Raw genomic sequence first — 15,441 nt, 5'->3', positions numbered from 1 at the left:
ATTAATAAGCAATTCGTCAAATTAATTGATGAATTGTTCAATCAATTGTCCAAATTTGGTTACATATTTTTGTCACCTTTTTTTCTTCTTATGTGTCAGTCTATGAGTGTGGATTTATTGTTCACTGTATAAATTGTGCATGAGAAGAAACCATTACAATAAAAAACAAAGATTGTCTTAGTTCATAGGTGATAATGAGGCCATTTCTCTATTTATGTGCAAAACAGGTTAAAATCTCTCCAATTTCTTACTCGTAATAAATAAATAAATAAATAAAATTCTCCATTTAAACTGTAGAACGAATTTTCTATGCTTTTTTTATTATTTCTTTCCTTTTCGGTTTTTAACGCTTTTAAGTAAACAAATTTGAGATTGGCAGTCTGCATGCTTATACTAAGTTCCAAGCAAAGTAGAAGTTGCATCTAAGTAGTAATATAAACTATAGTAGTAGAGTAATAGTTGCCATAGAAACACTGACCTTCATTGAGAACAAGAACAAACACTCTCACCAGAAAAAAAAACATCTAAGGAGATGGGGGCCAATAAAACTTGATAGCCTCATCGAACCCTTCATAGAACCTCAGTTACAGCTCCTCCAACCTCTGTTCATCGTCCCATACCCCATTGGAGCTTGCATCATCATAGTCATCCACTTCACCAGCCATGAATTCCCAAGCCAAGTAACCCGAAGAATTCGAATCAGAACAATAATCCCAAAAATTCCTTTCGAAGAGTCCATATATGGGGTCCTAACACTTTCAACCCCGAGAATTTCTCCTTTAGTAATTTATAATCAAACTTCACATCCGAACAACCTCTCACATCGAAGAATTCAAGTGTCGGGACAACTTGAAAGGATCTCAAGCACGCCTCCTGTGGTGAGGAGTGGGTAGGCCACCTCAAGGTACTTTAGTTTCGGCATTGTGGCGGCAATGGCATGGACCTCATCATCTTGGCATTCCTCATCGGCTACCTCTAATGGGTGCACGTTTCATTGCAAACGAACAATTGATTTACAATGCTTCCCAATTGCTTCAAGAGCATGAGTCCCAATGTTTATGTAATAACTCCACCTTTCACAAATATCTTACCAGCACAGTTTTGTAAATCAGTTCAATCTCAATAGAGAGCAGTTCATGTCAACCACAACTTCTTCATGAAAACTTAACAAAACGTTCAAATTCTAAGTACCAAGTCGAACTGAAGTAACAAACAAGTGTTCACCCCAACAACACAGATATTGAGGACCATCCAACTATCTTGAGCTAGAGATGGGTAATGTTGGCATTGAATTCATTGGGGCTTTTCGTCGAACATTTAATAGGATGGATTAATTGAAAATATGACAACACAACAGGATCCACTATGAAGAACCCTAGTTACATTCAAACAACAAGGTACACTCTCGCTCTCGCTGAGAGAGAGACAGCGAGAGTGAGAGAGAGAGTGAGAGAGTGAGCCGTTCGTGTGAGGTTTTCAGCGAGGAATAGGGCGAGAGAGAGAGAGAGAGAGAGAGAGAGAGAGAGAGAGAGAGCGTGAGAGAATAAAGAGAGCGAGAGAGAGTTCGAAGAGGTTTGGAGTTCTGTTCGAACAGAACAGAGAGGTTCTGTGAGGGGTTTAAAGAGGAGAGGGAGGAAAAATAAAATGAACATAAAGTAAAGGACGGTGCTGTAAAATTATAAATTTTATAAAGTTTCGTGTGAGATTAGATCTCGTCCGTCAGATTACATTTTATCGAACGGTTAAAAAATGTTTGCCAATCGGTTAGCCAGCGAACGGGACCCTATACTATATATATATATATATATATATATATATATATATATATATAATGTTTGTTGCCCATTAAATATATATAATAAATGCTTATATGATTAATTGGTAACTCTTTCTGGAAGCAACTAATTAGTTTAGAATAATAGAAGTTTGATATTTTCTCCGACAATATGAAATATTACTTGAAAAATATCATTGTACCTACTATTTAAAAAATTCTTATATTTATTGAAAAATAAGAAATTATGATGTAAAGATGGTTTGTAGATGATTAGATTGATTGAGAACACGTGGATATCATAGAGGTATGATGAAGCTGACTTGTCAAAATAACAAATTGTGATGTAAAGATGGTTTGTAGATGACTAAATTGATTGAGGACATATGCATATCATAGAAGACACATGCATATTACAGAGGTACAATTAATTAGTAGCTATTTTCATAAGCAACCAATTAATTTAAAATAATAGGAGTTTGATATTCTCTCTAGTAGTATGGAATATTACATGAAAATATCATTATACCTATTATTGGAGAAATTCTTATCTTTATTGGAAATAAAAAATTGTGATATAAAGATGATTTGTAGATAACTAGATTGATTGATGACACATATATATCATAGAGGTACGATGAAGTTGGCTTGTCAAATGATCATTTATTGTCTATAGTAATCAAACGATTAATCTCTATTAAGGATTAATGGTCAACTTGAGCTAAAAAACATGGTCACCTAATTATGATGAATTGTTAGATCGACCATAAAATTATGAACTAATGGTGAGTTTCACATTGATTAAGTATTGGAACATCGATATAGATATCAATACTTTTGTATTGGTCATGTACATCATCATTCTTATCAAATACAAAATCAAGATTGATATTCTTATGACATGTTTATGTTTATCTTGTTTTGTTATGAATTGGATTTGTTTCATTACTACTTTATTTATTTATTCATTTTGTTTATTTATTTTAAAAAATTAAATTATTTATAATAGAGTAACTTGTTTAAGCATTCATGTTAGAATTATTAATTTGAAATTTAAGTTTATTAATGAGTAACTTTCATGCTACTCACACTGCCAACAAAACGTTATAGATGTCCCAATTACTAAGATACATGTTCTTGATGGGAAACATTATATAGAGGAATTGCAGGATCATGATGATGAGAATTATTTTTGTGATATGTAAGTTGAAATTGAAATTTAATGAAATTGTTTTTGTATACTTTTGGACTTCTTTGTATATATTAGCATCATGCGTGTTGTGTCTTCTTGTATGTATATGTTCAAACAATAAGAGTTACTATTTATGACATGGATAACGATTGATCGATATGAAATGTGTAGTTGACGTATATAACACTTTTGAGTTAGATTTATATATATTCGATATGATATAATGGTTGGAATACTTGTTGAGATGTAGTGAATATATGAATTTTTATTATACATGTATTTCTATACAGATGAAAATTTTCATAAGTCCAATTTAGGGGAAACTCTATCAAAATTATTTGGAAGAAATTCACATCATATTTAAGATTTGAATATTTTGATTTATTTTTTCTTTCTCTCAACCCTTGGGATTTGAAAAATCTAGATCATAATTGAAGGCATGACACGATCACCTTGTCGTATTTTGAGTTTTGGATTCCTGATACGTTTTTCTTATTGTGGGGGATGAGATCAACCAATAACTTCATAATGTTCCTCTAATCATTTAAGTTCTGAGAAACACCCCGAGTAATTATACTCAAAGAATGATTCTAGATAAAAAAACTTGAATCAAAAGAAAAAGAGTTATGAATGGGAGAAACACCAAGGTCTTTTATTTCAAATTCTTTATTTAGGTAGTTAGTAGTTTTATTGAGTTTTTCAGGAGGCCTAATTAAATTTATGTCATCAACATATATTGTTAAAATAACAAATCCTTTTATTAAATTTCCTAATAAAGACATATGGACGAATGTGATTGATTTTATACCATTCCTTTACTAAGTATTCATTAAGACGATTGTGCCATATTCTTCTAAATTATTTTAAATCGTACAATGATCATCTTGCTTTATCGAGTACATACTATTTGTTTTTTTTCAAGCAAATTAACTTCTTCAGGGGTTTTCATATATAAATGTCAATGTTTAAATCCTCGTATAAATATGCAATTACTACGTCCATAAGTCTCATGTTAAGCTTTTTAGAAACTATGAGACTTATTAAATAACATAACTTTATTGCATCCATAACATGGGAACTTGTCTATTCATGGTCAATTCCCGATTTTTACAGGAAACCTTGTGCTACAAGACGTGCTTTATATCTACCAATTTTATTTTGATGTCTTACAAATACTCATTTGTAACCTGCAGGATTAACATTATTTGGTATTTTTATTATAGGTTTAAATATACCACATTTTTCAAAAGAATCTAATTATGCTTGAATAACATTTTTTCATTTTGGCCAATCATCTCTTTGTCAATATTCATTGATGTTATACAATTTAGTATAATCATCGTCTTTAGAGATTTCAATAGCTACTACAAATAAGAACATATCATCGATGATCATTTCTTTGTAATCCCACATTTATCTTGAATATGTATAAAACACAGAGATCTCATTATTATTAGGTAAGGTTGCCTCTTCTACAATTTTCATAATCACTTTAGGGACTTATGTCATTTATACGACACTGACTTCTTCTGGGTTTCAAAGAAAATGGATCTTTTGTTCATAATTTTTTTAGAATGTTATGTAAAGCCTTTTCTAAAATGTAATTAGGGATGATTTTTCATTTGATCCCTGTTTTTAGGGACCAAGTCTTTAGAACTTATAAGTCTGCCACACTTTTGGCATGCATCAAATTCATTTGAAGTTTGTTCTATTGGGACATTGATTCGAGTTGGCACATATGACTTAGTCACTTTAGCTGCGTCATTAAATCCATCTAGCATTTAATTTGCAATCTCTTGGAGATCTATTATTATGCTTTCTTCATTTTCACGTTGAACAATATGGGTGTTTAAATGAGACAAGGTGGAAGTATTCCATGATAATTGACATCGTTCTTCATAAATGGGTTATTCTACAAGAAAGTTTGTTTCTCCCCTTAACGATAGAAAAATTATTTCATCAAATTGGCAATTCGCAAATCTAGTAGTAAACACATCACTTGTTAGAGGTTCAATGATTTTATCTCGCCTTGAGCTTTTGCTTCATGACCAAGTGTGATTCTACAAAACTAATTGTTGTATGGTACAATCCCAAAGAGAATGCAATGAGTTTTTCTAATATGAGTTTAGAGGTAATATGGAGGAATTTTTTATTACCTTCATTTCTAGTTTCAATATGGTATTCATTCATTCTTATATATTTAAAACTAAGCAAATTTCTTTTGGACTTATTTGAGTATAAAGTGTTTTGAATATATATGTGGGTACTTTTGGGTAACATCATATGTACTCTTCCGGAGCCTTCAATGATTTGTATAGGTCCAACTATGGTTGAAACCTTAGTTGTATTGTATATTAATTCTGAGAAAAACTTTTGGTTTTTCAGAATGGTATGAGTTGTTGCATTTTATGCAAGACAAATGTCATCTTCATTTGTTCCAACTCCTTGATCCATATATAAAAAAATGGATAATAAAATAAATATTTAACAAAAGATTATATTAACAATTCCATAAAACAAATTGATAATATAAATAGGTTCCCAAAAATAAATAAATAAATATACCAAATAAGGAGTAAAGAAGATTGACCCTATGCCAACCAAAAGTGAAATTGTTTTAAATTTAAGAAAAATGATAATAACTTAGATCTTCTAGACCGGTTCTAGAACTTCTCCAACTGTGGCATTGAAAGCTTCATTATCAATAAGATGTCCAATCTCATCTTCAAAGGATCATTGACATGGAGGTGAGTAATGTCATCTATCCAATGGTCTAATGGACCTTTCACAATATTGGTTTCCAATTATTTCTTCAAGTCTTGATATTATTTTATTAGTTTCTTGGATAAATTCAAGTTCACGACCAATGTCCACTTCAACCACATTTGTAATAAATGTTAGTGGGATTTGTTGATTTATTTGGAGGAGTTGACCCTTTGTTATTCCTAACATGAGGCGCATCTACTTTAGGTGGTTTTTGAAATTAATTCTTCTTTGTGGACCCATATTGTAATAGCCATCTCTTCTAGGGTTTCCTCGATGTCGTCGTCTTTTGTCTTGACCTATTTCACAATCTTGAGTTAAGTTAACATTCACTTTTGGGAATGCTGTAAATTTGGTAGGTTTGAAAGTATGATTCTTCATCAGGAGATCATTATTTTGCATAACGACCAATAGAGATGAGATAACTTCAGAGTACTTTTTGAACCTGCATTCTCAATATTGCTGTTGCAGGAGCATGTTTGAGGCATGAAAGGCGAATAATATTTTCTCCAGCATATTTGCATCCTTTGCCTTTTCTCCATATAGCTTCAACTTGGAGGTTATTCTGAATATGGTAGAATTGTAATTAATTATAGACTTAAATCTTGAAACCTCAAGTTTAACCACTCATGGAGAGTATTAGGAAGTGTGATTATCTTTTGGTGGTCATAACGTTCCTTTAGGGAGTTCTACTGGTTTAGAGGATCCTTCTTTATTAAGTACACATTTTTTAGATCATCATGGATATGACACCTTAAGATGATAAGAGCTTTAGCTTTGTCTTATTAGAACATAGTGTGGTCATTCCCTGTGGCATTTCCAAGGTCTTGGGATTGGAGTTAAATATCTACATCCAAGATCCAAGACAAATAATTTTCTCCTGATAGCTTAAGAGTCTTGAACTCAAGCTTAGCAATGTTTGTCATTCCTAATTTTTTAAGGAATTGTTCAATAAAAAAATGTACAAATAGACATATGTAATGGATTAAAAAAAATCATGATGAAAAATATGACTGCAAATAATAAAAAATTCAATAAACACCCACAATTGTTAAATTTTATAAAACTTTTGGTTCTATTCTGATCAATGATTAAAGAACTTCAAGTCCTTGTTGAAAAATATTCAATATTGGATAGAACTTCAAGTTCTAACATTTATTATGTGATTGTGAGAACTTTTGGATCTACACATAAAATCGTTGAACTTCTGGTTCGATTTGGTTTGAGATATAAAGGTTAGAGGACTTTAGGTCCCAACTTGATCATGTAGATCATCAAAACTTCAGGTTTTGACTATATATATATATATATATGTAAATTATCTTCAGAATGCCCTCTTTAAGAGTCTTTAAGAGGTTTCTTTAAAAATAACTTCGAGAGTAAATATTTTTACTAGTTTATGAACATGAAGCATAAAGAAAATTATTTTTCTTACCTTTTCATAAATAACAAATATTTTTTTACCTTTCATAAAGAACATAAGTTTCTTACCTTTTGATAAAGAACGAAAGAAGTAGTCTTCTCAGCAATCAATAAGTAGAGATTCGTGCTGATAACATGTTATAAAGCTAAGAAAAATTGCAAGATGTTGTACAACTAAGAGAAATTGTATTTCACCAAAGTATGAGAAAAATTTGTTCTTCAAGAACTCTCTTATCATTCATGTTCTCAATACCCATATTTGTAGGCTTACACCAATTATAAAACGGATATGGAAAGCTAAGAGTTACATCAATTAATATGATACACAAAGAGATGGTAATCATATGGTCATTCACAATGCATGTATGTATTTATACCACTCTTATGTTTTTAAACTAACTTCAAGCCTCCTTGTGATGGCCATGTACTCCGACACCTAGAGTTTAGGTGTAGCTCACCCGGAGTCACCTAGGAGCACCCATGAAGTTCTATGTAAGGGCGCTCACATATGAAGCCATATCAGTCCTGTGCCAGGGTATATTTGTTAGCTAAGTGGCATTGTATTAATAAGGGAGTATGACCGGCCTTCACTTTTGATGTTTCCTTTTGGAAACCTAGGAAATACTTAGTGTACTTTTTATAGGAAGGTGTCTAGTGCTTCCCAATCCCGACCTACACCCACGTTGACTTAAGCCCTAGCACCAAGCTACGTGGAAGTCTCGCGTGTCATAGATCATCAGTTGCTTGTAACACACCTATTGCTTTTGTAATGTCTTACACCGTATAATTTTAATATTATATCAACAAAGTTGCCTCCAGGATTTGTTTCGTGTTGCCTCGTTATCTTGTTTGCTAGCTACGTTCGTGGTAGGGGCACACATTGGATTGGGTAAATCCGATAACTAAACCAATCTAAAGCCTTTTGGATTGAATTGGTTCGGATTGAGCATGGTTTGGTTCGAGTACAGATTGTATATAAAAAAATCTGATTGATTTGGATCGATTCCGGATTAGGGGTATAATAGAACCGAACCAATCCGAGAACCGAACTAATCCGAAATATCTATATATATATATATATATATATATATATATATATATATAATCCTATCTTGGTTTCGTTCTTATATTATCTATTTCTTTCTCTCTCAACTATGTTAGTATATTACGAAGAGGTAACTCATCAAAGTTTTCAATTTCATCTCCTCTATTTTTTTTCTAACAAAAACTCATAAAAAATGTACGCAAATCTCTATCTCAACTCTCAAATGGATCAACCTATTTATAGAAAAACTTTTTTAAAGAGTTTGATTCCTTATTTTTTACGAGAACTTTTATGCTGTGTTTGTTAGATGAAATATATTATATGAACCTAGACTTGTATTCGTTAATCTACCATTTATGGTTTAGTTTCCTCACTAATCCATCCAAAATACCAATTTTAAAATTGTAATTTTTTTTAGTTTCATTGAGCTTCCTTTAATTTTTAATTTATACAGATTTCAGTCAAAATTTAATCATAAAATCATTTTCATTTTAAAAATAGGCATTATTTATGATTTGATCCAAAAGATTCCTCTTTTGAAAGAAAACATACTACTTTTTCTATTTTGAAAGTATGAGAACCGATAATCGATCCAAACCAAGATTGGTTTGGATTGGTTCGGTTCTATAGGGTAATTGAATTGGTTCAGTTCCAATTTTGCCAAAATTCGAACCATGTGCATCCCTAGTTTGTGGTGTACGATTATTTTTACAGGCTTTCTTGTGGATTAGCACCCCCTTGCGCAGCATGACCTCACTTCGAAAGAAAACGATCGTATTAGTTGGTATCAGAGCATAGTTGGTATTCCAAAATCACATTGGTTACATGTTCAAGTTGGCTACATCACCAAGCTCTTCCCCCAGTTTTCATTTAGTCCACGCGAACAATGGTAAGATGAGAGAAAAGTATCGCGGACCAACCCACTCCAACCACACCACTACCACGTACAAATAAGGAATGTATTGAGCCACTCGAAGGTAAAATGGCCTAGCTATTGGATATCATTGATGGTATTGCGTAGCTAGATGGTCGCCAAAACACGTTGGTAGAAGAATCCGTGACCCTCAGTGCTAGAGTAGTTGATTTCGAAGAAGATACCCAAGGATCCCTAGCCAACTTACAAGAACAGATCACGGAGCTCACTACGAAGGTATGTCTCCTTGCGAAAGCCATCGGTAATGAACGACCTACCAGTAGTGAAGCTCTTCCCTCGCGCCTATGAGTCCCCGAGCTACACACCTTTAATGGTGTTCGTGATGTGAAAGAACTCGAGAATTTTCTTTTTGACATGCAGTAGTATTTCCATGCAGCTCATCTGGATTCTAAAGAGGTAAAGGTCACAACAACTTCTATGTATCTTACAAGTGATGCCAAACTATGATGGCGAACAAAGTACACTAAGATGGAAAGTAGTCAATGTTCCATCGATACATGGGATGACTTTAAAAAAGAGCTAAAGAATCCGTTTCTACTTGATAATGTGGAGTTCATTGCTCATAGAAAGTTGAGGCAACTCCACCAGATAGGTACCGTGCACGATTACATCAAATAATTTTCTACTTTGATGCTTGATATCCGTGATATGTCAGAAAAAAACAAGCTGTTCTCATTTCAAGAAGGGCTCAAGCTTTGGCTTCAGACAGAACTACAGAGGCAATGTGTGCAAGATCTTACGACTGCTATTGTCGTAGTTGAGCGGTTGACGGATTACTCTTCCGTGGATGAGAGCAGAAAGAAGGTACACCCTTAATCGAATGGGTACTCCCCGCAGCGTGAACACACTAATAGGTCTTCCAAAGGTAAAAATAGAGGATCTAAACACAATCCTAGTAGGAGATCCCAACAAGATTATTCCCCTTTGAAGAACACAGGTACCCAGTCTATCAATCACCGCAATAAGATTCAATGCTACTTATGTGGTGGTCCTCATAAGACATTCAAGTGCCCGTAGAGAAACAAGTTGAATGCATTATTAGTTTCCTAGAGTAACCCTAGTCATGAGAGTACAAGTGGGCAAGATGATGATAATTCTTCTCACATGGAAGTAATGCATCTGTTGAATGCACTGAAGTAGACCTCTGAGATTCCAAAGATCCGTCGATGGAAGGGTCTCATGTATGTAGACATTGAGGTTGGTGGTAAGACTCCCCAGGCAATGATGTTATGGCAATGGTTGATATAGGAGCTACGCATAACATTATTCCCTCTATAGAGACGAAGTGTCTCAATATCCAATTTGAGAAAGATTCAAGCCGAATGAAAGTTGTAAACTTTGAAGCCACTCCTATCCAAGGGTTGATCAAGTCCGTGACCGTCAAAATAGGCACATGGAAGGGTAAGCTAGATTTACTCGCAGTTCCACTCGATGAATTTAAAGTCATCATTGGGATGAACTTTTTGCGACATAACAGGGACGTACCAATATCATTCGCTAACACTTAGGCATGTTAGGTAAATGTCCAAGCTTCATTCCCATCTCTACAAGTAAAGAAGATGGAAAGATGATTTCAACTTTTCAGTTGAACAAAGGGTTGAAGAAACGTTAATATATTGTTACCTTATGAGTTGAACCTGATGATTAGGACCATAGTTCAACTCCCACACTAGTAATGTAGGTGTTGACAGAATTTGATGACGTGATGCCAAATGAGCTTCCAAAGGTCCTACCGCCATGTAGGTCGATTGATTATCAGATCGAACTAGTACCTGGTACCACGCCTCTTGCAAAGGGGCCATACAGGATGAGTCCTCCGAAAATAGTTATGCTACGCAAGTAACTTGATGGATTTCTGGAGTCTGGATTTATCAGACCTTTGAAGGCACCTTATGGGGCTCTTATTTTGTTCCAAAAGAAATACGATGGGTCATTGCAACTATGTGTAGACTATTGAGTGTTGAACAAGGTTACCGTCAAGAACAAGTATTCGATCCCATTGAATGCTAATTTGTTTGATCAACTTGGGGCAGCCAAGTATTTTTCAAAGTTAGATTTGAGATTAAGTTACTATCAAGTATGGGTTGCAGAAGGAGATGAAAACTACTTATTCTACTAGGTATGGTGCTTATGAGTTCTTAGTTATGCCCTTCAGCCTTACCAATGCACCTGCCACGTTCTGCACCTTAATGAATGACCTCTTCAGACAGTACCTCGACAAATTTGTTGTGGTATATCTTGATGATATTGTGATGTAAAGTTCCACCCTTGAAGAGTACTTTTAACTTTTACGCAAGGTATTTCAAGTGCTTCGCGACAATCAGTTGTATGTCAAGTTAGAGAAATATTCATTTGCTCAAGAACAGATCATGTTTCTTGGCCACATTGTAGGTAATTGACAGATTCAAATGGATATGGAGAAATTGCGTGTTAGTGATGAATGGAAAACCTCCTCAACCGTCACAGAACTCAGGTCATTCTTTGATTTTGTGAACAATTACCGACGTTTCATCTATGGGTATTCCAAACAGACCGCACATCTAACAGACCTACTGAAGAAAGATAACACTTAGTCCTGGTCGGACAAGTATCATGGGCGTTTGAAGACCTCAACGTTGCTATTATGCAAGACCTTGTCTTAACATGCATTACCAAGCCATTTGAAGTTCAAACTGATGCATTTGACTTTGCTATTGGAGGAATGTTGTTACAGGATGGACATCTGCTTGCTTATGAAAATCGAAAGCTCAATGTTAGCCGTCATTCATTGCTTGAGAGTTTGGAGACATTATTTGCTAGGATCACAAGTTCAAGTGAAGACTGATAATGTGGCCGTAAGCTATTTCCTGACTTAGAAGAAGTTAACCCCAAAATAAGTTTGTTGGCAATAGTTCCTTGTAGAGTTTGACTTAGCTTTGGATTACAAGCCAGTGACGAACAATAGCGTGGTCGATGCCTTAAGTTATAAAGTAGAGCTAGCAACACTTCAGCAACAAGTTTCTCAAGTCACCAGTACTTTATAACAGAGAATTCAGAATGGTTTGAATAGTGATCTTCAGGCAAAGGCCATACTTGATATGGTGAAGAAGGGGAAAACACACCATTTTTGGTTTCGGGATGGGTTGTTATATACCATCAAAAGCTACATGTATGTTCCACGTGCGGACAGACTAATACGAGAACTAATGAGAGAGTGTCACGATACTCCATGGGCAAGCCATCCAGGATGGCACCGCACATTAGCTCTCTTGGAACGAGGATATTACTGGCCGAACATTCGAGATGATGTGTTAGACTATGTAAGGACCTGCCTCATTTGCCAGCAAGACAAGATTAAACGGGACAAACCTATTGGATTATTGGAATCTCTTCTAGTCCCTCAAAGGTCTTGGAAAAATGTTTCTATGAACTTTGTCTCAGGTTTGCCAAAAGTTGCAGAGTATGGTTCCATCCCAGTGATTGTGGATCATTTCTCCAAATATGCTACGTTTATCCCAACATCGACACATTGCTCAACAGGAGAAATAACACACTTATTCCTCAAACATGTCATCAAGTATTGGGGTGTGCTTAAGAACATTATCAATGATAGAGATTTAAGATTTACAGGAAAGTTTTAGATCGAATTGTTCAGATTACTTGGGTCTCAGCTTGACTTTTCGATCAACAGACATCCTCAAACATATAAGTAGATAGAAAGATTTAATGCCATGTTAGAGGAGTATTTAAGGCATTTTGTCGCTGCCAACCAGAATGATTGGGTGAATCTTCTTGATGTTACACAATTCTATTTCAATCTTTAGAATAACTCTTCCTCCAACAAGAGTCCTTTTGAACTTATCACTGGCCAACAACCTTTAACTCCTCATACTATTGTTTCAGGCTATCAGGGACAATGTCTAAGGGCATACAGGTTTGCAAAACTTTGGCAAGACAATAATGAAATTGCCTGATCTTATTTTGAAAAAGTGTCGAAGCGGATGAAGAAATGGGTTAATGAACATTGCCGACCAGATCGTTTCAAAGTTAGTGACTTAGTTTTACTCAAGACATATTAGTTGAGAAGGTTCAACCGAGTACAACGAGCACACAAAGGCCTACTACAGCGTTATGAAGGTCCAATGCTCATCCTCTCTCGATTTGACAAGGTCTCCTATAAGCTAAAGTTATTGTACTGGTTACACAACATTCACCTTATTTTTCATGCTAGCTGTCTCAAGCCATTTCATGCAGATTCCGCGAGTAGCATTTCAACACGTACACCTTCTCATTCAACAATCTAGTCAGAGCGTGTTATTGACAAAGTTCTCGCAGAGCCTCAAGTTAGCAGCAGCACATGGAGTACTTCGTCACATGGCAAAACATGCCAGAATATGAAGCTACTTGAAAAAGTGCAGAGAACCTACAACCTTTCAAGTAGAAGATTGAAGAGTTTGTTAGGGACAATGCGACGAGGACGTCTACAGAATAAGTAGGGGAGACTGTGACAGTTATGTACTCTGACACCTAGAGTTTAGGTGTAGCTCACTTTGGAGTCACCCGGGAGCACCCATGTAATACTATGTAAGATTCACATATGAGGCCATATCAGTCCCGTGCCAAGGCATATATGTTACCTTTGTCTTCTCTCATAAATAAATGAAAAGTGATATAAATTCCCTTATCTTCAACATCTTGGTTTTTTTTTTTACCTAAAGATTATCTACTTCAACTTTCAAAGAAAATTTCATTGTCCTCTTTAGTCTTAAGATTCTACGACTCCACTATTGAAATCTTAAGAACAAGATAAGATTTTTAAGTAAAATATGATGGTCTTTCAAGTAGAAAGATCGAGGGTATATACTATAATCATGGCTTCAAAAGTAGTTTAAAAGTGAAATGAATTGCCCGATTCATTTTCGTATTATTCATGGACGACACAAGTTAAGATTGTCAAATGGTTTTAAATCTCGATTGAGATTGAGATAACTTGGGTGAGTCAACTCATCTTAGAGGTATAGGAGAGAAATATATGATGTGACTCATTCTTCATATTGACTTGTTTAATAATTGAGCCATCTCAGCTAGATTTTGAAAATCACGTTCAAGTCTTTAAAAGATATCATTGGATGTGTTTGAAGATTTATGGTTTTTCTTTGAAACAAGGGTTTGACAAGTGAGATTAAAAACTAGGTAGAGACTTGTAGAACGAGATGTTAAGATTTCCTTGTTCTAAATGGTGGATAACCTTCAAAAGCCATATAATTCTTTCTTTACAAAAATTCTGCAACAACAACTATGAATCTCAAGCTCTTAAGCCATTTCATCAAGATCTACTTCTCTATCCTCCCATTTTGCTATGGTTGAGTTAAAAGTTCAAACCATGTGTTCTTTAGAGTTTCATAAGGAAAAGATAAAGGATGGACTTAGTCTTTTAAATATCTTTCTTCTTAAAAAATTGGTTAAACAAAGTTGACTATATTTTGTCTAGGTTGTCACGTCCAAGATGAAATGAGAAATTGGTATTTAAAATCATGGACCACCAAGATCCTCTTAGTTCTTCTTCTTTGTTTTTGGCTTAGAGATCCAGGCTTTCACTCCCATTTTTCATTTTCGTTTGAGATAAATCGAGATGACTTGCCAAGATATCTAAGTTTCGTTTATAAACAAGACTAAACCAAAAATTGAGATTGAAAAACATTTCTATAAGGATCGAAGTGAAGGTGCTTAAAGATGTAAAAAATCAATAGTTTTTGTTGCATGTTGAAAATGAGGGCATTTAGATTTTCTTTCATTGATCTATAAGAAAAGACTAAGGTCCAAAGGAATATCATGAGTTTGAAAACACATGAATATCTCAAATATTCATTGAAACGTGGAGGGTTACGTCTAAATCAATTAAGGAGGTTTTCCTTCTCTTTGACTAATGATTTTTTAACAAGTAAACTCAAAACTCACCCATGTGTCATATGCAAAGAACCATAGATTCTTGCTCGGGATATATAATTGTAGATGACAGGTCGATTGTGCATCCCGAGGAATAGAATCTACTATTCTTTACCCATGCTGCGTCAGTGAATTTATCTAACTGGTTGAGTTAAAAAATAAGCACTCTTTTCCTTTTTAAAATCTAAATAAAATAAAAAGTCAATGATAAAATGACCCGTTGGATGACATACAGCTTAGGAGAAGGAAAGATGTACGGTTTTCAAACTTATCCACGTCAGTGAGTCGATTGAGTGTGCCACCTGGCGAGTCCTGTTATTAGGACTATAAAATAAACACAATTAGACGATTAAATATGGCCACATGTAGGCAATCGTATTTCATCT

General features: G+C 34.6%; 1 pseudogene; it reads right to left on the bottom strand.

The window, feature by feature from the left end:
- Positions 1 to 398: 398 nt before the first annotated feature.
- Positions 399 to 1,251, bottom strand: LOC147393179 (F-box protein FBW2 pseudogene; annotated as a pseudogene).
- Between the last annotated feature and the right edge of the window lie 14,190 nt (positions 1,252 to 15,441).

Source organism: Akebia trifoliata, chromosome 10, assembly GCF_017979445.1.
Source record: "Akebia trifoliata isolate Shusen 1 chromosome 10, ASM1797944v1, whole genome shotgun sequence".
In the NCBI taxonomy this organism is placed as follows: domain Eukaryota; kingdom Viridiplantae; phylum Streptophyta; class Magnoliopsida; order Ranunculales; family Lardizabalaceae; genus Akebia; species Akebia trifoliata.
Note: the sequence above shows the minus strand (reverse complement) of the source record. Positions and strands in the feature narration are given on the sequence as shown.